Source organism: Miscanthus floridulus, chromosome 18, assembly GCF_019320115.1.
Source record: "Miscanthus floridulus cultivar M001 chromosome 18, ASM1932011v1, whole genome shotgun sequence".
Classification (NCBI taxonomy): Eukaryota; Viridiplantae; Streptophyta; class Magnoliopsida; order Poales; family Poaceae; genus Miscanthus; species Miscanthus floridulus.
The window spans coordinates 47,917,215-47,924,493 of record NC_089597.1 but is presented as its reverse complement, the minus strand read 5'-3'; positions in this window follow the sequence as shown (position 1 = coordinate 47,924,493).

Genomic DNA, 7,279 nt, shown 5'->3' with positions numbered 1-7,279 from the left:
CCCCGAGCATGCGGCGGCCGTCGAGGGCCCGCGCTCGTCACTAGGACCACGTCGGCGGTGCTCCACGAGCCGAAGCAGGAGCACACACGTGGCTGTGGCGGCGCTGGCATCGGCAGGCTCGCCAAGCGGTCGGGGTCCGATGTTGTGCGCTGATCTGCTGCAGTAGATGGGCAGGGTCAGGAGGCCGGGGGCGTGGAGTAGCCCGCGACCACAGTCTCGACGGTGCGCTGCTCTAGCAAGTGGGACGGCGAGAGAGAACGAAAGGTCTATTTTTATAAGAAAAATAAATGTGAGGGGTTAAATTAAAAATATGTACCACGTTGGTATACAACATCAGCAAAAAAAAAAATGTCCATCCATATGTTAATCATGGGCCTACGGTGTACCACTTGACAAGTTTAGGGGCTCAGAAATATATTTTCAAAGTTCATGGGCCTATATGACACAAGCCTACAAGTTCGAGGACCGCTAGTGCATTCAACTCTTTTGATAATTAAGATGACAACACATTCAGCTGAAGTAATATGTATGCTTATATGTGATTCACATGATTGCTTATTTTGTTCCGACGAATGTGAGGGAACGAGTGATGCAAAATCTGAAAAAGCAACCAAAGCAAAAGAAAGAAAACAATAAAAAATATGAGAAACAAATGGTACCACTGTTTGGACTTTGAATGAACTATACATACGAGTTAGTACCAGACAAATAGGATCATCTTATAGTACTATAGTCCGAACTGTCCAGTGGCGGAAAAATATGAGAACCAGACAATCAATAAAAAGGCTAAATTTTGTGAACACAGATGATTCGGCACACTTGTTTAGTTTGTCCGATAGTTCAAATTGCAGATATGTTTTGCAGAATCTTGTAAAGCATTTCAAAAGTTTTCCATGGAGTATAAGGTCATCAAAATAAAAATTCAGAGCAAGAAGATATGTCTAAAATACCAAAACATTGGCGTGCTAAAAAAAAGAACTACCACGTGACTACTACTATAAATCTTAACTGTAGATGCGGCTAGGATGTCTCTATATAGAGGTGGCTCTGTCTCAGCTACCTCTACTGTTTCACCTCTATAAATCGCCGATTTGTAGAGATGGGTGCCCAACCACTTTTAGTATTGGTATTTGTATAGACGGCTGGAAACAACACCCACCTCTACAAATGTCTTTTCTGGAGAAGAGACTGGGATCCATAACCACCTCTACAAATAAGTTTTACAGAGGCCGATCCACCTCTAATGTTGAGTTTTGACGTAGTCCCTATTAGATTCATTCGTTCCACACATCATACAACATTTCAGACATACACATAGATACAAACATATACACCATTCTGGAGACATATATATAAATAATCAGTTACAGTTAATAGATGGCATGAAAGCTACCATCCACAAGTTCCACATAAACTGTTAATAATAATAGATGACATCAGTGACGAAGCTAGGAAAAAATTTAGGGGAGGCTGAACAAAAGAATAGAGATTTTTTTATCTTCTCTTAACCTTAGCCCCTCCTACCTAATACATGTATGCATAAAATTTTAAGAGATGGCTTAGAGAAACTCCACGTGCTCAGGATGGGTAGGGGGGGCTGAAGCCCCCCTAGCCCCACCGCTGGATCCGTCCATGGATGACATGGTATAGCTGCTATCTACAAGTTCCAAGTTCCATCCACTACTTCCACACTACCAAGTTTGACACACACCGCTTCAAGATCACGCAGCTACTACTTCCATTTGTACAAGCAAAAGAACCAACACACAACCATTGTCGCTTCATTTCTTGCGAGATCCCTTCTTGTCTTTGCAGAACTTCTTCTCCGCCTCCAAGTCCTTAGCGATCTAGTTGTATAGCTTGCCGAACCTCGTACATGCTCGGTGCTTCTTGTCCTTGAAATTCTGCTTGAAGAGGTCATTCATGTCGTCCCTCGCCAGCATGAGCCTCCCGCGGATGTCGCGCAAGCCATCGTCGTCCTCTTTGTCAGAATCCTCCTCTTTGGTATCATTAGAAATATAGTCTTCAAATTCCTCGGTTTCCTCCTCGTCCTCACTCTCAACAGGTATCTTCATTAGAAAAATATGTGGTCAAAAACATATATCATTCCTAGCTTTCCATATTCAAGACATAAGCTAAGTTGACAGCCAACAGTGGAACAATGCAAGCACAAACATAGCTAACTAACACACTTAGGAAATCTAATGCAAGACATAAAAGAACAAAGTAACTAGTGGCCTCAGATACATGAAAACAACAACCTGATAACATCAACCTTATGTAGGACTCACTGGTGCCAGTAAAAAAACCCCAAGTGTTTAACATAGTAACAACCCAGGCAATACAATGAAGTAATTATCTATCCATCTTCATATATAGCTACTCTATAGTTAGGATACAACTCAGGCAAAGAAGCATTCAATTTTCATACGAGGATACAACCAATAAAGACTTGTCCTCATAAAAAAAAAGAGAGGTATTAAAAACTCCATTACTTATTGAAGAACCTAGCATTTAATTATCACAAGAGCTAAATCTTCCAGCTACACAACTTCAGACAAATATGAATATACCACCACAGATAAAAGAACAATACCAACATCTTAGAAGTTAATGAAATAGTTAGAAAGTCTGTCACAAAGGGGAGGCAACACCAAGAGGTAACAAAACAATCAAGAATCTTTGACACAGAAGTTGAGGAAAACTACTTGTATCATTTTTTAGATGAGGGCAATGGAGATTGAGGACTCTATCTATCATCAAGACGAGTACACAGAAGCTTGTTTACTAGAGGAGACCTTTCCTTTACCTAAAGAATGGTTCTACAACTATGTTGACCCTTGGGAAGTTGACAAGGTGCATCAAAGGCCATATAAGGTAGATCAAGCTAGGCTTTGTTTTGTAGAGGAGACAGTGGTAAAATAAGCATTCAATTCAAGTGAAAAGAACCATGAGCTAAATCTTCCAACTACACAACTTTAGACAACAATCTATAGGAGCAGTGGCAAAGGGACATAACCATAATCAACAAATTATCACAAACGCAGAAGAACAATACCAACAAAAAAATACTAGTGCCACCTCATCCATATGAATATACCATCATAGACCACTGTGCTACAAAGTAAGCATTCAATTTTTCTCCATATATAACAACTATCAAGTGAAAAAATATTCAATTTTTAGATGAGGATACAACCAACAAAGACAATTTATTTTTCAGATGAGGATGCTTCAACACTGTCGGGTTCATAAACCCGGGGTCCCTCATGGATCGGCGTCCCAACAAAGGCTCAGCCCAGCAGACAACGTTACGAACGACGCGTAACTCCTGGGCCGGCCCAAATACCTAAGCGACAGGCCAGAAGGGCGATCCAATCTCCGACCGGAAGGACTGGATGAGAAGGAACGACGCCCGTTTCCAACTCCAGCCCGCCTCTCCGACCGGAAGGCCTCACTAAGGAGGAACAACGCTCGCTTCTGACTCTGGCCCGCTTCTGGACGGCTGAAAGGTCCTAATATGGCTAGAGGGGGGTGAATAGCCTATTTAAAAATCTACAAATTAACTAGAGCAATTTGATTAGTATGACAAATAGCGTAATGCAAACTTGCTCTAGCTCTACAAGGGTTGCAAGCCACCTATCCAACAATTCTAGTTGCAATGATTACTTAGGCACACAAACTTGCTACTCCAAAGAGCTCAACTAGATGAATGTAAATAATAAAGCAAGCTCTCAATTCTAATTACACTAAAGAGCTTGTATCAACTAGTTTGTAAGAATGTAGATAAGTAAGTAGGGTGATTATACCGCCGTATAGGGGATGAACCAATCACAAGATGAAGATCAAGCCAATCACCGGGAGAATGCAAATGACAAGAGACAACCGATTTTTCTCCCGAGGTTCACGTGCTTGCCAACACGCTAGTCCCCGTTGTGTCGACCAACACTTGGTGGTTCGGCGGCTAAGAGGTGTTTCACAAACCTCGTCCACATGATAGGACACTGCAAGAACCGACCCACAAGTGAGGTAACTCAATGACACGAGCAATTTACTAGAGTTACCTTTCAGCACTCCGCCGGGAAAGGTACAACTCCCCTTACAATCACCGGAGATGGCCACGAACAATCACCAACTCGTGCCGATCCTCCACCGCTGCTCCAACCGTCTAGGTGGTGGCAACCACCAAGAGAAAACAAGCAAAATCCGCAGCGCAACACGAATACCAAGTGCCTCTAGATGCAATCACTCAAGCAATGCACTTGGATTCTCTCCCAATCTCACAATGATGATGGATCAATGATGGAGATGAGTGGGAGGGCTTTGGCTAAGCTCACAAGGTTGTTATGTCAATGAAAATGTGTAAGAGATATCCTTTGAGCCGGCCATGGGGCTATAAATAGAGCCCCCATCAAATAGAGCCGTTATACCCCTTCACTGGGCAAAACGCGCTCTGACCGGACGCTGGCCCTCAGCGTCCGGTCGCCCGATGGGCGCCACGCGTCCCCGGCTTCAAACGCTGTTCGTCAGATTTCAACGGCTACGAAGCTGACCGGACGCTCCGGTCAAAACTGACCGGACGCTGAAGCCCCAGCGTCCGGTCATTTCCAGTAAGCTCCCCGAGGCATGTTTTTTTGACCGGACGCGTCCGGTCCACCTTGACCGGATGCAGCCAGCGTCCGGTGCTCAACCCTTAGCCACTGTACAGACCAGTCAGTTTGACCGGACGCAGAAACCAGCGTCCGGTGCATCATAGGTCCAGCGTCCGGTGCAACACCGAAACTGGCGACTTCTCTGCCAGCTCGACCGGACGTAGCCTTTCAGCGTCTGGTCGCTGAGTGACCCAGCGTCCGGTCAGTAGACCGACGCCAGCATCATTTCGACCAACTCCATTTCAACTCTAACTTCTTCACCCTTACTCAAATGTGCCAACCACCAAGAATTTTACATCCGGCGCAATAGAAAATAGACATTTTATTTTCTCGAAAGCGCCGAATTAGAGCCTTGCGAACACATGTGTTAGCCTTTTTTCACAAATATTTTCAAGGGTGTTAGCACTCCACTAGATCCTAAATGCATATGCAATGAGTTAGAGCATCTAGTGGCACTTTGATAACCGTATTCCGATACGAGTTTCACTCCTCTTAATAGTACGGCTATCTATCCTAAATGTGATCACACTCACTAAGTGTCTTGATCACTAAAACAAAATAGCTCCTACATTTTATACCTTTGCCTTGAGCCTTTTGTTTTTCTCTTTCTTCTTTTCCAAGTTCAAGCATTTGATCATCACCATGCTATCACCATTGTCATGATCTTCGTCATTGCTTCATCACTTGGAGTAGTGCTACCTATCTCATAATCACTTTGATAAACTAGGTTAGCACTTAGGGTTTCATCAATTAACCAAAACCAAACTAGAGCTTTCAACGGCCTCTCCGACCTGAAGGCCTAGACAAACGCCACTTTCTCTCCGATCCGCGTCTCCGACTGGGGAGGCGCCGAACCCCTGCTTACAACTCTTCTCCGACTGGTGCAATCAGAGCTGACTAGGACCAACCGACCAGGGACGCCCACTTGGTAAGGTCCAAGAAACAGACGGGGAAAGTAAGGCAGGGCACTCGAGTCAACCGTAATACCGAGGATCGTACCCTATACACCTGCAGAATAGTACCCTGCAACCTCCCTGGCATGTCAGAACCCAAGAAGTGTTGTGGGCGCCGATATTTTCCCTATAGTATTGTGGGCGCCATCAACTCCCATACCGGACAAACACGGTAAGGCTCCCCCCACATGCCTCTGGGCATCAACAGTGTTGTGGGCGCCGACATTTACCATACCAAGTGAACATGGTAAAAACCCCTACTTGCCTTTGGGCATCAACAGTATGGCAGGCATCGACGACTGCCATACCAGAAGAAGATGACTCAACCTTCCACATGCATCTGACATTAACAGTGTTATGGGCGTCTATAATCATCTTGTACCCGACGGCGTGGGCAACAAGACTTAGCATACGTACACTCTCCCTCTCTCACTTGTAAGGCCATCCCCTTTATCTATAAAAGGAGATGCGCTCTCTCCCAAAAGGGAGATCGATCAGTTCACTTACATTGATTCAACACACAACAACAGAACCACCAGGTTCAAACCTCGAGCACGCGCTCGAACACTTAGCACATAGTAGAGCTCCCATCACTCTCGGCCCTTCAGACTAGAGTCCGACCGAACCTCTTGTACCCTCCATCATTCTCCTTCTTGTTTGTAACCCCACTTCAAACTTCGAGCACCTGGACTCAGGAATAAAGTCACCGACCGACTCAAACTGGACGTAGGGCACGTTGCCTGAACCAGTATAAACCCTGTGTCATTGAGTGCTAGGCCACATCCGATCACAACGTACGGCAAAACTATAAATATTTACGTGTTGGTCACTTTCTGCACCGACAAACACTTAGTACACCTCACATACCAGAAAGACAACCTACAAAACAACTCTCAATAGTAAGAAGTTGGCTATTGCTTTACACAAATTGGCTAACTTAGTATACCAACTTTCACAATAGCTAACCCACGAGGGCCATAATGAGCCTTTAGGGTGGAATCTCATTAGCGGAGTTAATATATGAGGTACGGCTAGGGTGACACGTAGTTCGACCATCTTAAAGCCCTAGCCGCCACCTTTTCTTGCCCTCCCATAAAACCCTAGCCACGTGCATGGTGCTAGCACACCAGAGCATGATGTTCCATCCTCGTACGTGTGGACACTATGGAGATGTTTCTGCAGTAGCGTTGATCGATGACGAACATGTGGAGGATCACCTACTTCCTCTATATCAATGCGTATAATGTTGGACCATATTGCTCAAACTATTCTTCCACTAATAATGTATGATCTTATTTAGTGCTAATGATTTCTGACCTCCTACTCATCGGATTTCTTTATTGAACACATATAGTAGAAGATTTATTTTATACTTGCTTTGTTCCAAATTCCAAGATGTTTTGGCTTTTTTTAGATATATTATTTTTAATATATATTTAAATATAATATACATCTAAATGTATAGCAAAAGCTATATATCTAGAAAAACCAAAACGTCTTAATACTTTTAAATGGAGGGAGTACTGGGGTACTAGCAACCAGTCTCCTACCTACGTACCACGTCTGTAGATGCATTATTAACACATATGCTTCCTCTCAAATTATAAGACGTTCCAACTTTCTTAGAGAGTCAAAACATAAGTTTGACTAATATATATATTAATAAAATAATAA